The 26,131-nt window shown below is 46.2% G+C and overlaps 1 pseudogene; it reads right to left on the reverse strand.

Moving 5' to 3' along the window:
• The window catches only part of LOC115141402 (PC3-like endoprotease variant B), a 118,275-nt pseudogene that overhangs the window by 51,393 nt on the left and 40,751 nt on the right, over positions 1-26,131 (reverse strand).

A 26,131-nucleotide genomic window follows, 5' to 3' on the forward strand; every position in this document is an offset into this window, starting at 1 on the left:
ATTATACAGTATGTAGTATTATTATTACTACCACTACAATGAACTATAATTATTACATTTTAGTAAACACTCTTACCCAGAGCGACTTACTGGAGCAATTAGGGTTAAGTGAAGGGCACATTGACAGACTTTTCACCTAAGTCATCTCGAGGATTCGAACCAACGATCTTTGGGTTACTGGTCCAGCGCTCTTAACTGCTAGGCTACCTGCCGCTCCACTACTGAAATAAACTGTATTTCATCCTTTATTCATTATTTACTGAAACACTGTACTACAATGTTGCTTTGGCAATATCTCCAAATTGTACTTCGTGTCAATAAAGCCATCTATATTTGAGAGAGAGAGAGAGAGAAAAAAAACACTTGCACAAATAGACACAGAGAGAAAGGGAGCTACTTGAACTTAGACATAAAGATGGGAAACTAAGACTGCTAATAAATACAAAGCGAACTACCTAAGCCGCATGGAATTGTAGATGAAAAAACGATAGTGGAGAAAATGACGCAACAGTTGAGTAAGGTTCAGGAGGGGAGAGGAGGACCAAGGCTTACTTGTTCTCCAAGACAAGGGCCAGAATCCCAGCCGGGATGGGTGCAGCACTGGATGTCCCCGCAAAGTCGGTGACACAACCGTCCCCTAGATTGGACACTGTCACCTGCAGGGCACACAACAGAATGCTGCACATTTCAGTTGCAACTTAACAAATATAGTGGTGTACACACACAACAACAATAATGTTCCTTGTGCAGGGTATACTCTTAGAAAAAAAAGGTGCTGTCAAAAACCTAAAAGGGTTAGGAGAACCATTTGGAGAACCCGTTCGGTTCCAGGTAGAACCCCTTTGGGTTCCATGTAAAAACCCTTTTGGTTTCCATGTAAAAACCCCACAAATGTGTTTACATCCCTGTTAGTGAGCATTTCTCCTTTGCCAAGATAATCCATCCACCTGACAGTTGTGTCATATCGGGAAGCTGATTAAACAGCATGATCATTACGCAGGTGCCCCTTGTGCTGGGGCCAACAAATTACCATTCTAAAATATGCCATCTCAAGTTTTGACGGAGCCTGCAATTGGCATGCTGACTGCAGGAATGTCTACCAGAGCTGGTGCCAGAGAATGTAATGTTAATTTCTCTACCTTAAGTCACCTCCAAGATCGTTTTAGAGAATGTCTGTACGTCGAACTGGCCTCACAACCGTAGAACACGTGTATAGCGTTGTGTGGGCGAGCGGTTTGCTGATTTCAACGTTGTGAACAGAGTGCCCCATGGTGGGGTTATGGTATAGCATAAGCTACGGACAACGAACACAATAGCATTTTATCGATGGCAATTTGAATGCACAGAAATACCATGATGAGATCGTGAGGCCCATTTCTTTTAAGGTATCTGTGACTAACAGATCTAATACAGATCCATATCTGTATTCGCACACGTGAAATCCATAGATTAGGGCTTAATGACTTTATTTCAAATGACTGATTTCTTCACACGAACTGTAACTCAGGAAAATCTTCGAAATTGTTGTATGTTGCGTTTATATTTTTGTTCAGTATAGTTTTTTTAGACCATGCACCTGGGACAATTGTTGAATGGGTCACGCCCTGGCCTTAGTATTTTGTGTTTTCTTCATTATTTTGGTCAGGTCCAGGGTGTGACATGGGTATTTATGTGGTGTGTTGTGTCTAGGGTTTTTTGTAGGTTATGGGATTGTTGTTTAGTATAGTAGTCTAGAAAAGTCTATGGTTGCCTGGAGTGGTTCTCAATCAGAGGCAGGTGTTTATCGTTGTCTCTGATTGGGAACCATATTTAGGCAGCCATATTATTTGAGTGTTTCGTGGGTGATTGTTCCTGTCTCTGTGTTTGTATGCACCAGATAGGGCTGTTTCGGTTTTTGCGCGTTACGTTTATTGCTTTGTATTGTTCGTTATTCTCTTTATTAAAGATGTATCGAAATAACCACACTGCATTTTGGTCCTCTACCTTCGACGGAAGAAAACCTTAACAGAATGTGTGTACACTATTTTTCTAACCAAACAAACAACTTCACACACACACTCTGTAGTTAGCTATTTTGCTCTCGGGTGAAGAATTCAGTGAAGTCACACTGGGGAATATTTCTCACTCACTCTCACATATACACACCCAACGTTCCTCCAAACCTGAGGGGTATCCTACAAAAGCAGTTTTGAGGAGTTAGTGAGGTAACTCGGGATAACGAGTCATACGGAAGTGGCTCACCTTTGAGCTAGGTACGGCGACGAAGCCTTCAGAACTAACCTGCTCCGGGGCAGGCTAACTCACGACTACTCCACTTACCCTGAATTGAATGGCTGAGCCACAAGTTGAGGACAAATGAAACCATAGTCCCTCCCTCTTGCAACGACTATGTCATCATCCCATCCACTTGAGGAAGACGACTGAATAAATATTTGATTATTTCAACTTTTTTTTTTGTGTGTGTGTTAAAATATATCGCCTTACATATTTAGCAATGACAGAATGCATTTTAAACTTCACACACAGTAAAACTTTTGTATGGCTTAATAAAATGATGCTATTGACAGCAGTGGGAAAAACAGTGCTTGTGGTTGTGCATTGATAAGCACACCAAAATAGGCATTAACGATAAATAATCAAATAAAGAGTGCACTTTTAAAAGCCTATTTCACAACATAGCCTGCTGAATTTGCACGATAACTTTCCTTTCATTTAGATTTTGGCACAAAGGTAAGTGTGACACTGACTCACACATGGACTGATGTTTCAGCATTGTCTCAATGAAGAGTTGAGTATTCCACTAGCCATGTGCAACATGCACACGCAGTTACAAGCCTGCTACAGTTAGTGGCAGGCGGACAAGCAATATCCACCGTCGTTGTACGGATGAAGCCTGAGCTGAAATGTGACGCTAATTGAAGCCCGGTTAGCTTTAGAAAACCCTGAGTAAATCTAGCTTGCTTCGCCGGAAACACCTCCGATCATCAATGTGGTGACTGACTGAATCCCTCAGGGGAGTAGACTGGAAGTAGCAATAGTCACAGTCACAGCCAGTGGTAGGTGTTACTGGGTAATATTAGACTGTTAGTCTGTATCCATGGAGCTGAGCATACAGACATGTTTCTTTCCTGGCCTTCGACTTTGTCACACTCCTGAACTGAGTGCGCATCAACACCCCTCTTCCTTCTCTCGTTCACTCTTTTTCTCTGCCGCTTCAGCCGCGGTGCTACGCCTCACCTCCAATTAACACTTACGATTGTGTGTGTGTGTGTGTGTGTGTGTGTGCATCCACACATATCTGCCAGCCCAGGTCAACCGTGAGGCTGCTACAAATATCACAGCAGTTAACAGGCTGCTAACAGGAGCTAAAGAGCAGGGCTGCACTCACTCTCACACAGTGTCGAATAGATACGCACGCACGCGCACACGCACACACACACACACACACACACACACACACACACACACACACACACACACACACACACACACATATACACACAGCATCAAATAGATATACACCCATGCAAGCACGCACACACACACCCACCCACACACAGAGAGACTTACTAGGGGAAGTGTGTTTCCCAAACTGGCTCCAGTTAGAGTGACAGCCATAACGGCAGGGCAGGGCTCACCTAAAAAGGCGGGCTTGCCCGTGTGAGTGACAGCCCCAACGGCAATGCTGTAGACACTGTTGATATAGCCGTCTGCTCCACAGTGATCGTTCACCAACCCACCATTACCAGACGCCCACACAAAGATGCTGCCTACCTCGCCCCTGTATTAAGGTGGAAGAGAGAGGAGAGGGGAGTTGGTGGAAGGATCAAATATAATAGAATTACATTGAATAGAGAAAAGCGAGTATGCATGTGCGCATGAGTTTTTGTGTGTGGACGTGCATGTGCATGTACAGAATGGGTGTGTGTATACTTGCGTGCCTGCATGTACTTTGCCTGTGTGTGTGTGTGTGTGTGTGTTAACCTTACCTTGCCCAGCCTCAGTGCTTTCCGTGTGAGTGTCCCCGGCCATTTCCTGTCCGTCGTCCCGCGGGCCTCAGCAGCACACGTACACATCAATGACGTCGTTGTTGAAGGTCAGAGATGTGGCCTCCACGGAGTCCGTCACCGTGCCGTCCAGAAGATCGATACCTGGCCGGGTCAAAGGTCAGAGGTCATGTTGCAGAGGGAAGAGGTCAGGGGTAACAGTTCATTCCAAGGATTATTTATTACTGCTCATTAATTATGATGCCGATCCAGCTCTGTGAATTGGTTTGAACAGCTGTTGGCTTTTAGCGTTATAGAGTGACACTAGAATCAAAACAATGATTTTCAGAGGATATTCTTATTCAAATGTCCCAATACATTTTCTTGTTGACGCATACTTACTCTCTGGACTGTACGGCTGTATTATATTAGTCATCCTCACTAAAAAACGAATTACAGCACATCAAACCAAAAATGAGATGTTAAATTAGGTCTGTATGTTCTCAATAACACACACACTAATTAGATTGATTTCTCTCATCACCACTTGTGTAAAATCTAATTCACAAATACAGCTGAACATCAACACCTAAACTGGCTGCAATAGACGTATTGATTACTGGGCTTTATGGAAGAAATGCACTGCAAATTCATTGTTCTGTTGTGGATACGCCCGTGGTCCCTTTGTCATCATTATCAAGCCTCAGCACTGTGATTCACTTGAACTAGGTCTGCCTCCCAAAAACCACCCTGTTCCCAAATTTTTTTTGGTGCACTGCTTTTGACCACGGCCCCATCAAAAGTAGTACGCTATATAGAAAATGGGGAGCAATTTGGGACTCATTATCTCTCCAGCTGATGTCACAACCAATCACTTTGCATCACATTTCCAATACATTTGATGTGTGATTGTCCTCATAGTATGTTATCACTGCCCTGGCTACATATCATGTAATTTGTCTGGTAATATAAACGCGGCTCTTCTCTTCTTCACGAACACACTGTTACTGTGTTGTTCATTGTCACCTCGCCTAGCGTCTCCTATACAGTCTGATTGAACCCTATTCTTTATGTTGTCATTAAGGCACGGCTTAAATGATATATTTCATTTGCTGTAATATTATTTTCTATTTCCGAATGGCACACTGTAAGGCGACGATATCGCGTCTCACAGACAATGGAAATTTGTCACAGTACCGCGCAATCATTTTACACGTACATATTATAATAGACGCATTATTTGAATCGTACAATCACATCTGCCGGTATTTTATTTTGATAGATCACATTGGCATTGGACATGGGCTGTGTTGTACTCCCCACCGATCCTGGCGTTGAAAGCCATGCCCACGCCACAGTAAGAGCTGCTGGCCTCCATGGCCACTTCCCCTCCACACCTGGTGCCATGACTGGTGACAGATGAGAACATTATGTCATGCACACACACACACACACACACACACACACACACACACACACACACACACACACACACACACACACACACACACACACACACACACACACACACACACACACACACACACACACACACACACACACACACACACACACACACACACACACACACACACACACACACACACACACACACACACACACACAGAGAAACAAAAACGACTGCATCTCTACACAAATAACCCATTCCAAAAATGAGGAAAACAAAACTAAAAAGGAAAGACGACTGCAAATAGTGAGAGATGACAGAGGTACAGGTAGAACGAGAGAGGGGGGTGAAAAGAGTGAGACGAATGTAGAGATTAAGAAGTGCGTTACCTGTTCTCCTCGTCTCTGAGTGGCATGGGGTCACGGGAAAGGCCGTGTGAGCCACGCAGGTCAAAACTGGCCAAGGCCTCCTGAGAGACACACCATAGTGTAATGTCAGGGAACAACATGGAGAGCATGGAGCCTGATCCCAGATCTGTTTTTGCTGTATAGTCAACTCTTATGGTTGTTAGGAGTTGGCTATACGGCTCAAAACAGATCTGGCATCAGAATAGGGAGGACGTGGAAATGACACAGGAAATAATAAAATGGCATTTCTGGAAGCATATTGATGTGTCATGATAATCCTCTATGTATTGTCCTGCTCTCTCCTTCTGTACGAGGACAAGCTGTTCACTGTGAGGGGAGGAGATGACAGGCTACACCGCAGAAGAGTGATCTGTGTCTATCGAGTCAAATATGATCAAGGGGGTGCACTCGAGGAGACAGGAGTCAATCCCATGTAGCCCTGCTTCAATCTCTCTCTCAGGCTGTACATGAGTGCCAAACTACATGTTGGCCTGTTGGCTTTGATCTGAACTGTGGCTCTTGGATTCTAAATGATAGAAAGCAGTAGTAGCCAGTCAATTGTCTGGCACTCAGTCCACCACAGTGGCTCTACTCTTGGTGAGTTGGTTTAGTGTGAAGTTGCCATTGGTTAAGGTTGGGATTTGAGGAGGGGAAGCTGATCCTAGATCTGTGTCTAGGTTGAAACTTCACCTGAAGCAGTTAGCATTCACTTCACTATAGCTTCATCGATTTGACATGGGTGTTTATCTATCTACTGTACAGCATTATCTACTGTATATACAGTACATGTTGAACTCATTAATTGTGTAATGGTCCATTAGGACAGATGACATAGATGGTCACTTCAAAAATAAATCGATCAAGTTTACTCACAAAGTTTAGATTCAGATCCAGGTTTGTATGATCCACACCTAAAGGGGAGGCAGGAAATGAAATATCAGTGTTTGTACATAATGAGGGATACAGGAACTAAAAGGAAGCATGATTTAACACGTGATGAGTCTGGATGTTCCTCTACTCCCTTCTTCGAACCTGAAGGGATTGAAATAAAATGTAAGCGGTTGGGCTGGGAGAGAGAAGAAAAGACAAGGAGAGGACAGAGAAGATGGATAACATCTTGCCCTCTGTATCTCACTCTCATTTTATCCCTTCTACCTGCATCCCTCCTTCCACCCTATTCTCCCTTTCAACTAGCTCTGATCCAGCTCCTAGGGAAATACAAATATGGGTTCTCTCCCTAGCCTCTTCCTCTCTCTCGCTCTCTCTCTCTCTCTCTCCCTAGCCTCTCTCTCTCTCTCCCTAGCCTCTCTCTCTCTCTCTCTCTCTCTCTCTCCCTCTCCTTTTCTTTCTCATGTGGAACAGGCTCTCTCTACTAGGTCCTTTTTCTGCTCTCTCACCCCATTTCTCCCTCTTTTCCTCCTCCCTCCATCTCCCCTCCCTCTCCCCTCCTGTGGCTGAGCCCCTGAGGACTCTAGCTACACTTTCTCCATCTGTCTCTCTAGCTCTCCCTCCCTCCCTCCTCCCTCTCATCCCCATCTCTCCATCTCTCTTCCCCTCTTTCTCTTCTCTCCTCCTGTTGCAGGGCCCCTGTGGACTCTCTCACAGACAGGCGAATGGAGGCCCCAGGAGGGCTCAGCCCTCTCTGCCACACACACACACGCACAAACACGCTCACACACACAGGACCTGCCAGCCCTTTGTCCCACGCAGGCTGTGCCGCCAGGTTGCCATGACTACCCGCCGTTGGACGAGGCGGCCTGATTGTGTTCATCTGTGGCGGGTTAGAGCCCGGGTGAGTACAAGCACGCCACGCCTGGCCCGCTCTGCACAACCTCCATCTCACTACTCTCTCTCTCTCTCTCTCTCTGTCTCTCTGTCTCTGTGTGTGTGTGTGTAAATCTTAGCCTCCCACTAAATATCTATATTTCCTCTCTATCCTCCTGCTGCATCCTCCTTTCCTTTCTCCTCTCCCCCTAGTCTTGTCTTCCATTCTCCATTCTTGTCCTTCTTTTATTTCCTCTCCTAGCCCAAACAGCCAGCTTAATAGATCATGAAGCCCAAAAAGAAATCGACCCATTGTCCTTTACACATATTAACGGTGAACTCCAAAACCCTACAGCACATCTACCTGTAGCAGAGGGAATGCATTCCTGTGAGCGTCACCCGTATAAAGTCTGGGCCCGTTCTCTGCGGTGTAGTGAATTACCACCAGGCTGCAGGTGGTAAAGGAGCTTGCCTTATTGACAAAGTTCAGCGAGCAGCGTTTCTGTTCATGCGTCCAAGTGTGTGTGTGTGTGTGTGTGCCCGCGCGTGTGTCTGAGCCATCTTCACACTACTCACGTCACCGCTAAAAAGGTGACACGCACCGCTCACTGCTGCGGGGATGTCATCAGGCATTAGCGTCAAGCCACCAAGGGAGGGGACACGGAAGGGCACAGAGGACAAAACCCACAGCCTCGTCCCGACTGAGGAGGCCCCCGTGGGCGGCCGGTGACAACAGTAACGATGATGGGATGTGGTGTGGTGGTAATCATCCTGATAATAGCCATGTCTAACAGGGCAGCCCTCTGCCAGCCTAATGAAGATCTCAGCAGCCACAGTGGAAATTAGCCGTCCAACACTGGCTGTAATAGGAGTGGTGTGTGGATTGTGTGTGTCGGTGTGTTTTAGGATGGGGGGGGGGGACTATGGGGAGGGGCGGCTGTGTGTGTGTGTTTGTGTGCGTGCGTGTTTCAGTGTGTGTGCGGTATCCAACGCTCCCTGTCACGAAGAGCTATTGTAACATCCTAAAATGGAGTTCGAGAAAAGGTGGGTCAAAGTACAAACGCACCACACACTCAGACACCCACATATCTCGCGTGCATATTCAAGTGCATCAAGGTATACAGAGTCAGAGAGCAGACAGTCATGTCTCAGCTAGACGGAACACTGTAGGTGGTAAAGCAAATGTAAAAACATACGGTGAATACAAATGCCTTGAACCTGAGTGACCCAGTCTGAAGCTTGCGTGTGTGTGTGTGTGTGTGTGTGTGTGTGTGTGTGTGTGTGTGTGTGTGTGTGTGTGTGTGTGTGCGTGCAGCGGCAATACTCTGTCTCTTTGTGCCCTGTATTCATTGTGGACCTCAGGGTCGGACACACACAAATCACACATATAGATGCGGCAGAGGCCATTTTGCGGCAACAGTGAGCCGCGAGCAGCAGTGGCAATGAATACACATCCCTTCAGAGGAGACCAAACACACCTGGGTCTCACTTCCTGCTCTCAAATTTGCCTGATTTTCCAAAGGATTCACGGTAAATAGGGCTAGCGAACCTCTTTCTTTCTTACAAACTTAACATGGCCATATTGCATTGGCGGATTGTGGCGTTTGTTGTATGTGTATGAGGTGGAGGATGTAGACATCTGTAAACCGACGACTATGGCACTGAGGAGATATGGAAATGAAATTGTAATGATTTGAATAATGAGCCGTGTCCAACACCCCCCAGCTATTTCTGTCTGTGAGTCTATATACCCACTCACCTGTATTTAACCTGGTAGGTTACTATGTATATTTTACAATACAGACCTGGCAACGGAAGAGTGTCAACTTCGTCTGTGTCTAGTTCACGCAGTTTATCATTCTCAGTGTCTAAAGCTGGCTGTGTCTCACGTTGTCATATAATCCCACACTAATCCTGCTCTCGCCACACGTCTCTGAGAGAGTGTGTGTGTGTTAACGCAAGTGCATGTGTGTGCGGGCGAGGTGTGACGCTGTGGCGCTGGGTGAAGCTGGTGTTATCGTGGTGGCAGCGGTGGCGAGGGTGAGACTTCCTGCCCCCACACCTCCCTCTAATTAATCAGCGACGTCGTTAAGAGCGCCCGGGTGGACATGGAGATCTGCCCATAATTAGGGAGCTTTGTTCAGCGCTGGCTGTGAGGGGCTGTGGAGGGGCTGCAAAGGGGCGGGAGAGCAGAGCGTGGCACTTTGTGTGTGTGTGTGTGTGTGTGTGTGTGTGTGTGTGTGTGTGGAGGGAGGGAGGGAGGGAGGGAGAGAGAGAGAGAGAGAGCGTGGTGTGTGTGTGTGTGTGTGTGTGTGTGTGTGTGTGTGTGTGTGTGTGTGTGTGTGTGTGTGTTTGTGTGTGTGTGTGTGTGGAGGGAGGGAGGGAGAGAGAGAGAGAGAGAGAGAGAGAGAGAGAGAGCGTGGTGTGTGTGTGTGTGTGTATGAGTGAGGGTGAGTTGTAAAGTGGGACATTAGTATTCAGGCGGCTCAGAGCGCCCCTACCGTTTCCCTGCCTGCCTTCCCACAGACCCTCTCTCTCCCTGGACGCTGGAGGAGGCTGAGTGGAGTGGGCTAATGTGGCGGTGGGGCGGGATCGGCAGTAGCTGATATCAACCATCCACAGCTTTATGTTTTCAACTAAGTGTATGTCTTGGCAGCATCATTTGTCCTTCAAAAATCCATATTTCAATGGCTTATAGTCATATAATGACATACATAACTGCATAACTGATCCTTTTTATCTATGGCCAACAGTGACAGAGTGTTACAGGTCTGTATTGCAGACCAATCTCAGCCAATTCAGCACACTGACATCATGTTCATATGTGGATGGATATAGGTGGATCACGTGCAGAAGATTTGCTAATGAACTCCCACCCTGTCTCTCCTCCATGACTGTATTTCTCTCTGTTTCTCTCCCTACCTATCTCTTTCTATCCCGTCCTCCCTTTTTCTCCCCCCACTCCCTCTCACCCCTGGTTCTGCGTCTCTCCCCCCACTCTCTCTCACCCCTGGTTCTGCGTCTCTCCCCCACTCTCTCTCACCCCTGGTTCTGCGTCTCTCCCCCACTCTCTCTCACCCCTGGTTCTGCGTCTCTCCCCCACTCTCTCTCACCCCTGGTTCTGCGTCTCTCCCCCACTCTCTCACCCCTGGTTCTGCGTCTCTCCCCCACTCCCTCTCACCCCTGGTTCTGCGTCTCCCTCCCCACTCTCTCTCACCCCTGGTTCTGCGTCTCTCCCCCACTCTCTCTCACCCCTGGTTCTGCGTCTCTCCCCACCCTCCCTCTCACCCCTGGTTCTGCGTCTCTCCCCCACTCTCTCTCACCCCTGGTTCTGCGTCTCTCCCCCACTCTCTCTCACCCCTGGTTCTGCGTCTCTCCCCCACTCTCTCTCACCCCTGGTTCTGCGTCTCTCCCCCACTCTCTCTCACCCCTGGTTCTGCGTCTCTCCCCCACTCTCTCTCACCCCTGGTTCTGCGTCTCTCCCCCACTCTCTCTCACCCCTGGTTCTGCGTCTCTCCCCCACTCCCTCTCACCCCTGGTTCTGCATCTCTCCCCCCACTCTCTTTCCCTTTCTCTCCTCCTCTCCCTGTATTTCTGCTCTGCTCTCTTGCTGTCTGATCACAGTGGATGAGTGATTATGTTATTAAGGCTAATGTCATGTTCTGGGACATTACAGTAATAACAACAACAGTGGTGAGACGTAACATAGCGCACACTGCATCACACACATCACACCACCTCCCATCTTGGCTGGGTGTCTCTTACGAAACAAGCCCTTACTAAAGCAGCACTGTGATGTCCTCTCCCTAACCACTGACCCCCAGAGCAATTAAGGAACACCCCACTGGGCACAGACATCAGTGATTAAGTTGTCTAATGTGGATTCAAGGTGAAATCAAACCAACTTGGAGCCATGTCACTGGACTTTGGTTAAAAATTGGCTGGAAAATAAGACACAAAATGTGAGTCAATAATTTCCCCAATTGAATACAACATTGTCACATGGAAATCTTTTGATAGCTTGTGCTGGAATGACACGAACACAAGGATACCACTTCAAAACTCAGCACCTCTACAATCAACTGATCCACTCATAATCTCCCTTCAACACAACCAAGCATTTCCACCCAGCAGCAATATGGACAGCTGTCTACAGTACATGCATATCTCCCCCACTGTACAGTATAGCCTAGAGATCATCCCTGACTTCCATACTGAACACTGCAGCTCCCCGCTACTCAGGTCGCCGCTGCCTCGACCGCCGCAGCTTCGTTCTCATTCAGCTAATTGTATTCATGGCGAACCGTGTTGACAAATTCATTTTGAAATCCATTAGTCTCGTGACGTTGTTTAAACGATGCGCCCATTACTGTCCGTTGCTGTAACACCCCTGATTCACATTCTAATACCCTTCTGATAAATCCGTTTATCTGCGACACATTCCACTTGCCGTTAAGAGAGGAAATTAGGGAATTATTAACTGTGGTGTTCTGTCTCGTGTGTGAGAGAGAGAGAGAGAGGTAGTGGGAGGGTGAATACAGAAGAGGCAGACTAAGTGACTATAGAGCAGGTAGCAGGTAGGAGAAAAAAATAATGAAGGGATAGAGGGTTGAATTAGTGAGAGGAGAGAAGGACAGAGAGTGAGGAGGGAGGGAAGAGGGGCAGAACAGATGAAGTGGCCTAAAATAAACCTCTTCTCCAAACTGCTCCTTCTTGTCATTACCTCCTACTCGTCCTCCCCTTCCACCTTCTGCTCATCCTTCCTCTCCGCTTCCTCATCCTTTCTCTCCTCTTCCTCCCCCTGCCTCTTCACTTCCCCCTCTCCGTGCTCCAAGTACAGTACACTGCCTGCTGGTGTGTATGGGGGTTGTGTGGTGTGGTGTCAGAGTGTAGCCACATAGCCATGATTAGCAGCCTGTTTATGTTTCCCATCATAACTACAGGGCTTCAAGGGCACCAGCACTGGACACTCTGCTCCTAGAGAACATCTAATGGACACGTCCTGGTGTGCACCGCTGGTGCGCGTGTTTGTGTGCGTGCGTGTGTGTCGGGGGTGTAATCATGCCTCGCTATGGAGCGGGCACTTAATTAAGAGAGAGGGGGGGGGGGGGGGGGAGCAGCTGGCAGGAGGTGTGAGGGCCAGGGAACATCTGCAGGAGGCCAGTACACCACACACACATGCACCACGCACACACATCCACACACAAACACAAACACATACACAGCCACTTGGCAACTCTCACCCAAGGGAACACACACGCACATCTCCCGCTACCATACCAGGGCACTGTCACCATGGCAACCCAGAAGCAGCCATGTCACCCGTCACTGAGAGAGGGGTGACAGAGAGAGAGAGAGAGAGGGGGGGGCGAGAGAGAGAGGAGGAGAGGGGAGGCACTAAATGCTCTCCATATCACTAAACATCAGTATGCTCCGTTCAAAGCAAAAGACAGAAAGAGAGAGTGCAGAGGTAGAAAAGAAGGATGCTGGAATTGCTGAGACATGAAGTACTGGATCTAAGGAGGTTATGGGTTCAAAGGCCTTCAGTAACATCCAGTACAGATCCCTCTGAAGTCAGGGTCTTATGTCTTAAATAAATCAAGAGGTACTGCTTCATCCACACCCATTGATTTCCATGATACAGTTCAACATAATATGACACGGGTAAAGGGTTGAAGTTACAGTACACACACACACACAAACCGGCTGAAAATGGATAATATACATCTAGGTGTTTTTCTCTATGCATCGTGAAGACCGAACGGCAGCTTCGGGTAAGGTTAAGGTGAGAGGTGTGAGTCTCTTTGTTGACAACTGTTGGTACGCAATCTCTAAGCCTTGAGGTTGTGCTTGTCTTGAGTCAGATACCTCATGAGGAGCTGCAGACCATACTATTTACCACCACAAACCGATGATGACACTGAAACTGCACTCAACGAGCTGCATATCCGTAAGAAACCAAGAAAATGCACATCCAGAGGCAGCGCTCCAAGTGGCCGGTGATTTTAATGCAAGGAAACTGAAATCTGTTTTTTTCCCCCCTCATTTCTACCAGCAGGTCACCTGTGCAACTAGAGGAGACAAAAGTCTAGATCACCTTTACTCCACACACAGAAACGCATACAAAGCTCTCCCTCGCCCATTGAGGAGTTTACCACATCAGTCACCGGCTTCATTAATGTGTGACGATGTTGTCCCCACACGTACATATCCCAACTAGAAGCTATGGATTACAGGCAACATCTGCACTGAGCTAAAGGTTAGGGCTGCCGCTTTCAAGGAACGGGACACTAATCCGGACTAATCTCCCTGACCCCGTCTATAATACCTACATGTGTCAAGCAGACCACCATAGTCCCTGTGCCCAAGAACACCAAGGTAACCTGTCTAAATGACTATCGCCCCATAGCACTCACATCTGTAGCCATGAAATTCTTTGAAAGGCTGGTCATGGCACACATCAACACTGTCACCCCAGACACCCTGGACCCACTCCAATTTGCATACCACACAAACAGATATACAGAAGACGCAATCTCTATTGCAATCCACACTGCCCTCTCCCCACTGGACAAGAGGACCACCTATGTGAGAATGCTGTTCTTTGACTATAGCTCAGCATTCAACACCATCGTGCCTTCCAAACTCATCACAGCTGGGACTGAACCCCTTCCTCTGCAACTGGATCCTGGACTTCCTGACATGCCTACCCCAGGTGGTGAGGGTAGGCAACAACACATTTACCATGCTGACCCTCAACACGGAGGCCCCTCAGGGGTGCGTGCTTAGTCGCCTCTTGTACTCCCTGTTCACCCACGACTGCGTGGCCACGAAAAGACTCAAACACCATGGTTAAGTTTTCTGACAACACCACGGTGGTTGGCCTGAGACAGCCTATAGGGAGGAGGTCAGTCACCTGGCAGTGTGGTGCCAGGACAACAACCTCTCACTCAACTTCAGCAAGAGAAAGGAGCTGATCGTGGACTATGGGAAACGGAGGGCCGAGCAACCCCCCATCCACATAGACGGGGCTGTAGTGGAGCGGGTCGAGAGAATCAAGTTTCTCGATGTCCACCTCACTAAAGAATTATCATGGTCCACACACAAACACAGTTGTGTCATTGGCCCACAGGTCTTCACAAAGTTCTACAGCTTTACCATTGTGAGCATCTTGACTGGCTGCATCAACGCTTGGTTTGGCGACAGCTTGGCTATGATTTACTGTTGATGTAAAAGCCCCTTAAATAATACATCCAAAATAACATTTGCGATGTGGCAGTTGAGGTGTTTTTAGGATTTCCACACGTGGAGAACGTTTGTTAGCAGGGTTCTTCCCAAAAATGGGCCTTATAAAAATGCATTTCATGCAATTCCACGCCATTTACATGACAGAAGACATTAGTTGAATCTTTTTTAATACCACACAAAATGAGTGGCTACTCTGACACTGACAAACTGAGATCAATCTGGTGGCGCAGCGGTCTAAGGCACTGCATCTCAGTGCAAGAGGTGTCAATACAGTCCCTGGTTTGAATCCAGGATGTATCACATCTGGCCATGATTGGGAGTTCCATAGGGCAGTGCACAATTGGCCCGGCGTCGTCTGGGTTTGGCTGGAGTAGGCCGTTGTTGTAAATAAGAATTTGTTCTTAACGTACTTGCCTAGTTAAATAAAACATTTAAATAAATTAACAATAGCCCAGGCCAATGAAGTGGCAAACAGATACAATATTAGAAGGCAATACAGTATATACACTGACCAAAAATATAAACGCAACATATAAAGTGTTGGACCCATGTTTCATGAGCTGAAATAAAAGATCTCTGAAATGTTCCATAAGCACAAAAACCTTATTTCTCTCAAATGTTGTGCAAAAATGTGTTTACATCTCTGTTAGTGAGCATCACACCAGACAGGTGTGACATATCAAGACGCTGATTAAACAGCATATCATTACACAGTGTGCTAGGGACAGTAAAAGGCCACTCTAAATGGGCAGTTTTGTCACACAAAACAATTCCACAGATGTCTCAAGTTTGGGGGAGCGTGCAAGTAGTATGCTGATTGCAGGAATGTCCACCAGAGCTGTTGCCAGAGAATTGAATGTCAATTTCTCTACCATAAGCCGCCTACAACGCCGTTTTAGAAATTTCAGTGGCTTGATGGTGTCATCTACGGACAACAAACACAATTGCATCTTATCAATGGCAAATTGAATGCACAGAGATACCGTGATGAGATACCGCCATCACCTCAGGTTACAGCATGATAATGCACAACCCCATGTTCCACAGATCTGTACACAATTCCTGGAAGCTGAAAATGTCCCAGTTTTTCCATGGCCTGCATACTCACCAGACATTTCACCCATTGAGTATCCAGCAACTTTACACAGCCATTGAATAGGAGTGGGACAACATTCCACAGTGTCACGACTTCCGCCGAAGTCGGTCCCTCTCCTTGTTCGGGCGGCTTTCGGTGGTCGACGTCACCGGTCTTCTAGCCATCGCCGATCCACCTTTAATTTTCCATTTGTTTTGTCTTGTCTTCCCACCCACCTGGTTTCAATTCTATTTGTTACATGTTGTGTATTTAACCATCTGTTCCCCCCCATGTCCTTGTCCGGAATTGTTTATTGTCGTGCTTGTGCTCGTTATGCTGGTGTGTAACGGGTTTTGTTTACCCATTGTTTTATGGTTCTGTTTACGGTGGTTTTGTTTATTAAACTGCTCCGTTGGAAATCGTTTTTTGCTCTCCTGCGCCTGACTTCTCTGCCGCCAGTACACACCCCCTACACACAGGCCACAATCAACAGCCATATCAACTCGAAGGAGATGTGTTGCGCTGCATGAGGCAAATGGTGGTGCCACCAGATACTGACTGGTCTGATCCAAGTCCTTACTTTTTTAAAAGGTATCTGATACCAACAGATGCATATCTGTATTCCCAGTCATGTGAAATCCATAGATTAGGGCCTAATGAATTCATTTCAAGTGACTTCATTTCATTATATGAACTTTAACGATTTATGTTTTATATTTTTTTCGATTTTTACTGCGATTTATATATTTTTTCAGTGTTAGTTAGCTGAATATTCAGGGCCTACATACAGCTAAACACCGCTGCCCTACTGATGTACTTGCCTGTATCAACCCGGTGACAGGACTGGCTAATCTGAGAGGTATTCCCCAAGTTTCACACCATCAAACATCGACAACATCAAACATATATCTGATGTTACCTTCTTTTCTTCACCTCTACATCAGCAACGCTTTCAAATTGCAAGGACGTGTCCTAATCCGTATCACCACACTACATGACCAAAAGTATGTGGACACCTGCTCATCGAACATCTCATTCCAAAATCATGGGCATCAATATGGAGTTGAATCCCCCCTTTGCTGCTATAACAGCCTCCACTCTTCTGGGAAGGCTTTCCACTAGATGTTGGAACATTGCTGCGGGGACTTGCTTCCATTCAGCCATAAGAGCATTAGATGTTGATGTTGGGCGATTAGGCCTGGCTTGCAGTTGGCATTCCAATTTATCGCGAAGGTGTTCGATGGAGTTGAGGTCAGGACTCTGTGGAGGCCAGTCAAGTTCTTCCACACCAATCTCGACTAGGGCTGTGGAGGTCACAACATTTTGTCAGCCAGTGATTGTCAAGCATATAACTGTCGGTCTACCGGTAACTGACCGTTAATTTTAACAGAAACACATCTCCTGGCTTCCACACATGCAGACCTTTGGAACATCTACATTTTAAAAAGTCTAATAAATTCATGTTATATAGCCTACACTTTCACAATAAATCCATTATTTATTTTAGACAGGTCTAAAGAGGCATGATATGAAGAAAATGTAGTTATTTCAGAAGAAAAGTATACCATACTCTGAGTTGTCCTGATGTGGCTATGCCAAATGGCATTATTTGATATTATTTTATAGCATGAAGAATACAATTGAACGATTTGAGGGAGTGGGCACACGCAGCTATTCTGTGTTGAGTGGTTAACAAATAAATAGGTACTCCTATATACTTAATTTAGAGTTATTAATGTAATTTTAGTTGTTCTACAAACGTTGGGCTATATGTTTTGATTTGAAATCCATTGTAAGGCTGCATGATGAGACTAATGATGATTTGAAAAAAGTCAGTTGAAAGCCATGAGCTCTGCTTTGTTTTTTTGCCCAGGCTGTGCACACTTCAATAGTCTCACATTTCACGGCGGCATCCCCTTTGTGGCCTTAATGCAGACTAAAAAAATCCATGCCTTTTGCTGCCCGGGAGTGCTGCGTTGTGCCCTTCTCCTGGGTACTGCGCAATCCGAAGCGTCTCTCACTCACATGGCTCTCCAATACGTGATCGGGTTTTACGCATCCTTATCCAATTCCGAAGCGCATAAGAGCTGTCCGAATGTACTTTTCGTCAGCCAACAAGATGAGTAGGTCTAACGAACAGCAAAAGCACTAGCCTATGTCAATCTACTATTCTGTGCAATAAATAAACATTTTAAACATGATCTGGGACAGTTGTGGGGTGCAATAGATCCCAAATGAATACAACCACTACCATAAAAAAACAGTGACATTTTTTTTGTGGGATACACATAAGGCAATTCTAGATCTTGCACACTAATGAGATGCTATTGAGCCCTCACTACTACACTGTCTGAGCCAAGGATTACCTGTTTTCTGGTTTTGATTACAATACTGGGTGGGGTGAATATATATTATATGACATACATGATTTTTTGTTAACTAGTAATTAGTAGCCTACAGTAAAGTGTGTCTGTATCGGAATAGATTTCTGAATGTTCTTCGCCCAGCATACACCCCTCCAACCAGACATGCTATATCTATTCATTTGCCGGATGCAGAGTTCAACAGAGTTCAAGTGAAGGTCAAGCAAATCATAGAGAAAGCAGACTGAATTGCAGGGTCATCAAGTTATAGCAGTAATCTACCTCACCAAGCAAAGTGAGAAGAATAAGAGCACCACATTGAAGCTGCCCAGCAACACCCGTTGGGGTGGTGTTGTCATCATGTTTGACAGTCTCCTTGAGGGGAAGTAGACTCTCCAAGAAATGGCCATATCACAATCTGTCGATATGTACAGCCCCATCAAGAAGATCCTCCTGGATGATGTATTTTGAGAGAGAGTGGTAAGCAGCCTGAAACTCCTGAAACCAATAGCAGTAGCCATTGCTCGGATTGAGGGAGACAATGCCATCCTGCCTGATGTTCAGACTCTGCTGCAGATGTAAGAGAAGAAATCTGTACTGTCCTGCCCACTTCACTGCTGCTCCAAGCAGAGGAAACTGCAGTTATGAAATACATCAAAAAGCGTGAAGACTTCTGCCTGAAGCCCATACACGCCGCAGCGTACATGTTGGACCCCAAGTATGTTAGCAAGAGCATCCTGTCTGGTGCCGAGATCAACAAGGCCTATGGTGTCATCACTACCGTGTCTCGCCACCTTGGCCTGGATGAGGGCAAGGTTCTTGGCAGTCTGGCAAAGTACACTTCCAAGCAAGGGCGTTAATTCCCATATATTCCCGTTAATTCCCAGGGAAAGTTTCCACCTCTGACTATTCCCCAAAATGTGCAACCCTAGTCTCAAGAAACATCATCAGGGTGCGTGAGCATGTGTGTGCATACGAATGCGTATCTATGTACACAGAAATGCTGTAGGACATACGATTTATATTCATTAATCAATATCAGGGCCACATATGAAATGCAGAGTATTGATCCCCAGCTCCAGCCTAGAGTACGCAGGTTGAACTCTGACCCCATAAAAATATAATATCCTTCCATAAAAACAAATGTGTCCCACTGGACCGGGCATAAATGGCACTATACTGATAGCTAGCCAAATACCAGCTAGTCAAATACATGGCCTTAAATTACTGTTGGGTGTGGCTGCTAAGAGTGAGAATGTGTGTGTTTGTAATGTTCCAAGACGTTCAAACTAGTTTCAAACTAAAATTTGGTATATAATAATATTTTATATTTCTCTCCAAATCTTTTGATCTCTGTGCATTTACAAACAGTTCTAAACATCTCAGCATGGCATTCTTTAGGGAGCTACCATTCTGTGTATGGTACTTTGTGTGTATGTGGGTTCACTGTATCCCTCATTATAATCACTGTATGATCTCAATAGATAATAATTGAATGTTTTTTTTCCGCCTTTAAATTGTTGCTCTATTTATCCAAGACCCTTACTAGTGATATACAGAGTCAGTCAGTTTGAGAAACACAAATAAGAAGCAGATTATTATTAATTTAGGGCACTTACTGCTGATAATAATAACTGTGTGTGTGTGTGTGTGTGTGTGTGTGTGTGTGTGTGTGTGTGTGTGTGTGTGTGTGTGTGTGTGTGTGTGTGTGTGTGTAATAAACATGCTCTGGTTCCAACCAGATTCAGCATTAATGATTGACTCAGATCAACCCCAGCAAAGGTATTGAATACTCTGTCTGCTAAATAATGTAGTGGGTGGGGGCCTGTGACATTCCCTCCCAGATCAGAGGTTTTAGAAAGAGAGAGAGAGAGAGAAAGAAAAAGAGAGAGAGAGAGAGAGAAAAAAAGAGATGAGAGAGAGAGAGAAAAGAGAGAGAGAAAAAGAGAGAGAGAGAGAGAAGAGAGAGAGAGAAAAAAGAGAGAGAGAGAGAGAGAAAGAAAGAGAGAGAGAGAGAGAGAGAAAAAAAGAGAGAGAGAGAGAGAGAGAAAAAGAGAGAGAGAAAAAAGAGAGAGAGAAAAAAGAGAGAGAGAGAGAGAGAGAGAAAAGAGAGAGAGAAGAGAGAGAGAGAAAGAAAGAGAGAGAGAGAGAGAGAGAGAGAGAGAAGAGAGAGAGAAAAAGAGAGAGAGAGAAAAGAGAGAGAGAGAGAGAGAGAGAGAGAGAGAGAGAGAGAAAGAGAGAGAGAGAGAAAAAGAGAGAGAGAGAAAAGAGAGAGAGAAAAAGAGAGAGAGAAAAAGAGAGAGAGAGAGAGAGAGAGAGAGAGAGAGAAAGAAAGAGAGAGAGAGAGAGAGAGAGAGAGAGAGAGAGAGAGAAAGAGAGAGAGAGAAAAAGAGAGAGAGAAAAGAGAGAGAGAGAAAAGAGAGAGAGAAAGAGAGAGAGAGAAAAAGAGAGAGAAAAAAAAAAAGAGAGAGAGAGAGAGAGAGAGAGAGAGAGAGAGAGAGAGAGAGAGAGATGGAAACCTTGGGTATTGACACTGTGGCAAGTAACACATTTCACTCATGGGGCACAAGGGGCTCTATGTATGTGTGTGTACATGCATCCTTGTGTGTGTGTGTGTGACTACCAATGTGTGTCAGTCATCAATAATGCAGTCCCCTGGTTATACCCTCATCAAAGGCCATGTTCCCAGATGTTCTAGTGTTCTACATAATTAACACACAGCTAAGGAAGAAACCGTAAACATGCTCATACAAAAGTTACTCCAGCAAAAAAATAAATAGAATAAACTCAGAGCTCCTACAGCAATGTACTGGTCAACATGATGTATAAGGATCTTCAAACAAATAAAAAATAAATGGAGCAAAACCCATTCCAGTACCACACAATGGAGAAGTACGGTCCAGAGAGAGCTTTTGGCCACAGTCTGTTTTATGAACTCCTCTTGACGCACTTAACAATAAAACGGTTACTCACCAACATGACAGTACTGAAATGGATCATTCATTCACTTGGATATGCTGATCATGTTGAACTGCATGAGTTAAATATAGGTCTACTCCAAAACGAAGGAGGCAAGAATATATTTTCAGATTCGGTACTATGCAACTTTGTCGACATAGGTTGTGTAAGGCACGCACACGCGCGCACACACACACACACACACACACACACACACACACACACACACACACACACACACACACACACACACACACACACACACACACACACACACACACACACACACACACACACACACATACGCACGCGGTGGAGCGGCTTTCCTGCCAGGAAGGGAGTGATTGCGGTATCCACGTCCCCTTTTTTTTTTGGTCTGGAGGAGCTGCTAATGAACAGCGTGAATGGGAAGAAAGGCTCCGGATCAATCCACTAATTGCCTTAAAAGCTCTTCATACAATTTCCCCTGTCAACAGAGATAGTGTTCCTGGTTCCTGTGTGTGTGTGTGTGTGTGTGTGTGTGTGTGTGTGTGTGTGCGTGCGTGAGAGCGAGAAATCTAATCTGAGAAAGGATAGCTGCTGAGACACGACAGAGCATGAAAAAGGATCACTGTGGTGATACACACACCCTTTGCCCTCCCACTCACCAAGTGCCCTTTTGGGTGTTGGTATAATTTTGGTATACAGATTTTGTCATTGTTGTTCTAAACCCATTGCCCGCAAGTCGACGTCGTCAAGTTCGCCACCCCTTACCCCCACCCTGTCCATTGGTTGTGCCTGTTGGTCTGGTCTGTACGACTGGAGATGCAGTCGCCGGTTGAGTTTATGTAGCTAGCTACCTAGTTTAAATAGCAACAGTACTGCCACAGTAGCATAACATTTGATTAACACTTGAAAACACTTGATTTACATCATCATTAATGTTCGGTCTGGTTGGCTGATACGCACAGCAGAGAGAGGCAGAAAGGCATGAGGAGCGGATTCATCTGACTCAACTTGCACAGGTGTGTCAGGGCAGCAGCAACGCAGGTAGTCTAGACTCCAGCTGACGACCATATTCTAAAATATCCACACAAGCCGGCAGCCAGCCAGCCATATACCAAGAGTTAGAATATTCTATTCTATTGTGAAGTTATTTAAGAATTGAAGAGCATTAAAGATAAAGCACAATCACTGAAAAACAAATCAAGCTACCTAACAGATTTACACAATCATCAACATCAATGATCAGCCAACCCTCTTTTCCCGATGTCAATCATGTCTATAACTACATTATTCATTTACACTACAGAGGCAGTTGGTATGTTATGAATTTCGAGAAAAGATTCTGAAAGGGTGCGCTCTTTTTTTAACATTTTGAGCTCCCTCCCCCTGAAAGGTCGGTATGGCCTGATAATGTACACACACACACACACACACACACACACACACACACACACACACACACACACACACACACACACACACACACACACACACACACACACACACACACGAGAAAATGGAAACACACAAGCACACAGATGTAAAACGAGACACGAGAGAGATATAAACACACATAAAAGAACACACGCACGCACGCACACACACACACACACACACACACACACACACACACACACACACACACACACACACACACACACACACACACACACACACACACACACACACACACACACACACACACACACACACACACACACACACACACTAGGGTGCTTTACCATGGCACAGCTCTCATTAAAATAAAAAGCCTGCTGAGCACTTTAAACACCATTAGGAAATGCCATAAATACACAGAGTACTTCTCAGTGCACTTGAACACTGCTCCCGGTCCCATTGTTCAGCATAGAGCTGAATGACTGTGGTCCACTCACTTAAGACCCTGACACTACACACTCACAAAATACACACGCACGGCCAGTCAGCTGGACGCCTGTTTGCCTGCCTGACTCCAGATATATGTTAACAAATGGAAAGGTTTCATACACTGCAGTGTTATACACTGTGTTACCACACTGAGACAGAATTCACAGAATGCTGCATTAATCAGGAAGGTGGCGTACACGCCTATAAACTGTATGTAAACTTAATCTACAAAGATGCTGACGTGGGATTTCAATGAAGGATGAGGAGGAGGGGGCCGAAGAGGAAACCAATCCTTGTGATCAGGAGACCGAACCCACCCCCCCTCATTTCTGTCACACATGATTGCCCCGGAGATATCCAACACATGTCGCACATCAGCAGGCGTGTAGTGCATACCTAACGACCATGCATGATTTAAGAGGCCCAGGCTCTGTCATTACAGCAGGGTCACTGTCAGGGGCTCGGGGGTGTCAAGGGGCCAGGACAGGGCCAGGGGGGAGCTGGGGGTCCCAGGACAATCCATCACTGTCGATAGTCTAATACCCATGGGCTGGGGAGGAAGGATGTGTGTGTGTGTGCGTGTAGATGGTATGTGTGTGAGTGCACATGCATGTGTGTGTGTGTGTCTGGTGCCCACCAGTGTAAATATAGGAGTGTAAATAGGACAGGTTCAGTGTCAGGAGCAAGGACAGGGGTTGACAGTCTGTCAATAGAGCAAGGAGTGATATGGGGTTGCTCCTGGGTCAAACCAATGGCAATATCTGCTGTCATGCATACACACACACACACACACACACACACACACACACACACACACACACACACACACACACACACACACACACACACACACACACACACACACACACACACACACACACAAAAGGAGCCAATAACTGCAGTCATTGAGCTAGCCAGGTCCAAGTTGAAATGATCCACAATTAACCCCTTCAGCCCCCAGGGATGAGAGGATGCTCTTTAGGAACCACTAACGAGGCTAATGTGGCTGATGTGGAAACAGTGGCTGCAGTAATGAGGCTAGCCAGCCTGGCTGTGTTACTGTGTGGACAGGTCAGCTCACAGAGGTATGTGTGCGTCCGTCTGTGCATGCGTGCATGAACACATTTGTGCCTGTGTGTGTGTGTGTGTGTGTGTGTGTGTGTGTGTGTGTGTGTGCGTGTGTGTGTGCGTGCGTGCGTGCGTGCGTGCGTGCGTGCGTGCGTGCGTGTGTGTGTACGTGCATGTGTCAATTCTTTGTTTAGGCCCCTGTCATAATACTGTAACACAAAAACATCCCAGTCTACAATTCACATTCCTGTTGGCAGAATGGGGAAAATGGAAGGCTGTAGAAGGTGAAAGGGATGGATAAACACAGCAACCATGTGGTCAGAATGAACCTGTATTTCCCCCCTCTTTTTCCCATCAGAGCCGTTGTTGGACGCAAGTGTGCGTGAGTGCGGAGGCGAACGGCGAGAAAATAATTACCCTCGGCCTCCTCCAGCTGGTTTGTTCATAAACACGCAATTATGATTTCACCGCAGTCCATTATACACAAGCGACTCGGGGGCAGAAAAGCAGCGCCGCTGCACGATCATTGAAAACATCTTAAACACTCTCGGCTCGGCTAATACCTTCGCGGGAAATGCAATTTTCTCATTTGCTTGGCAGCTCCTCAATAAGAAATCAATTATGCCTTAAAAATACCAGCAATCTGCAGCGTGTGTCGTATCAAGTCAATGGCGTGGTCGTAGGGTTTGGCCTGTGGCGTGTGTCACCACAATTGATTGAGTCCATTGACACTAATAAAAAAACAGACCCAAGTGAGCTCGTGAGATACAACACTAGCCTCGGAACTGCAACACGGATGCATAGATATACAGTATAATTATATCAGGGTATGATCGAAGGTCCTCCAAACCAATAAACTATCACAGGGCGCTGTTGTGTACGCCCGCACGCACGCACGTACCGTTGCCACCCAGCCCACACGCACATTTGGCTAAAGCCTCTGTACTCTGAAATCACTCCCACATTTTCCAAGTCCTTCTCGTGTTATCTCTCTCACTCGCTCCTTCTAGCGCTTCTAGTGCTTGAGGCACGTTTACACAGATGAGCAGGGTCCCTGGGCATCTTTCTTTTGAGAGTCAGTAGAAAGCCCTCTTTAGTGTCCTAAGTTTTCATAACTGTGACCTTAATTGCCTACCGTCTGTCAGCGTTCCCAGCAAAAAAACAGGCATATCCCCGTCCATCTGTGCCCATAGAGCTTTACACCCCACTGGAAGTCCCCTGTTCATCTCACCACCCGATGTCAGTCACTCAAAGATGACATTGTAATCGAGGGACTCCACTTAGCCAGGCTGAATGGGCTAAAGCCTCTGTACTCTGAAATCACTCCCACATTTGGTGGTGGCCAGTGTCCTGGAGTGTGGAAGGCCAGCATGGTGAGCACCACATCGCAAGAGGAAGGATTGAAGCCAACTGGGGTGTGGGGGGTCAAAGGGTGACTGGAGGCAGGGCACATATCAGGAAGAAGGAAGAGGCTTGGGGAGAGGACATGGGGAGTCTTCCCTTAGTCCTGCCAACAAACTGCAACTGGGCAGGGGTCGGTTTTGTAGTACGTTCTTTTTTAACTGACCCGGACTCATGCCTCTTGTAGAACAGCAAAACGCTACATTTGGTGAATAACGTTCGTGCAGGCACAGAAGACTGACCGTCAAACAGCAATTTTGTCATTTTTACAAGAGAGAAATAACATAGTGCTTTAGCTACAAAGGTTTAGGGAAACCCACTTCAGAGCATCTGGAGGTATAGTAGTTTAACTTATCAAAATGAGATGGTGTTTCTTACATCCACATCCACATTTACATTCTCACCTTCCCCACATAATCACATTCACTTAGGCATGCATATAGTCAGAGAGACTTTGACGGCTGACATGAATTTAAACTCTTGCTTCCTCTGGTGCCCCCTGACCACAAACTTTACTTTTTGAGTAAGAACATTCTCAGTGTGAGGGAGCATTGAGACAGAATGCCAGATGCAGTGGTGTA

The sequence above is a fragment of the Oncorhynchus nerka genome, linkage group LG14 (genome assembly GCF_034236695.1).
Source record: "Oncorhynchus nerka isolate Pitt River linkage group LG14, Oner_Uvic_2.0, whole genome shotgun sequence".
Lineage (NCBI taxonomy): Eukaryota > Metazoa > Chordata > Actinopteri > Salmoniformes > Salmonidae > Oncorhynchus > Oncorhynchus nerka.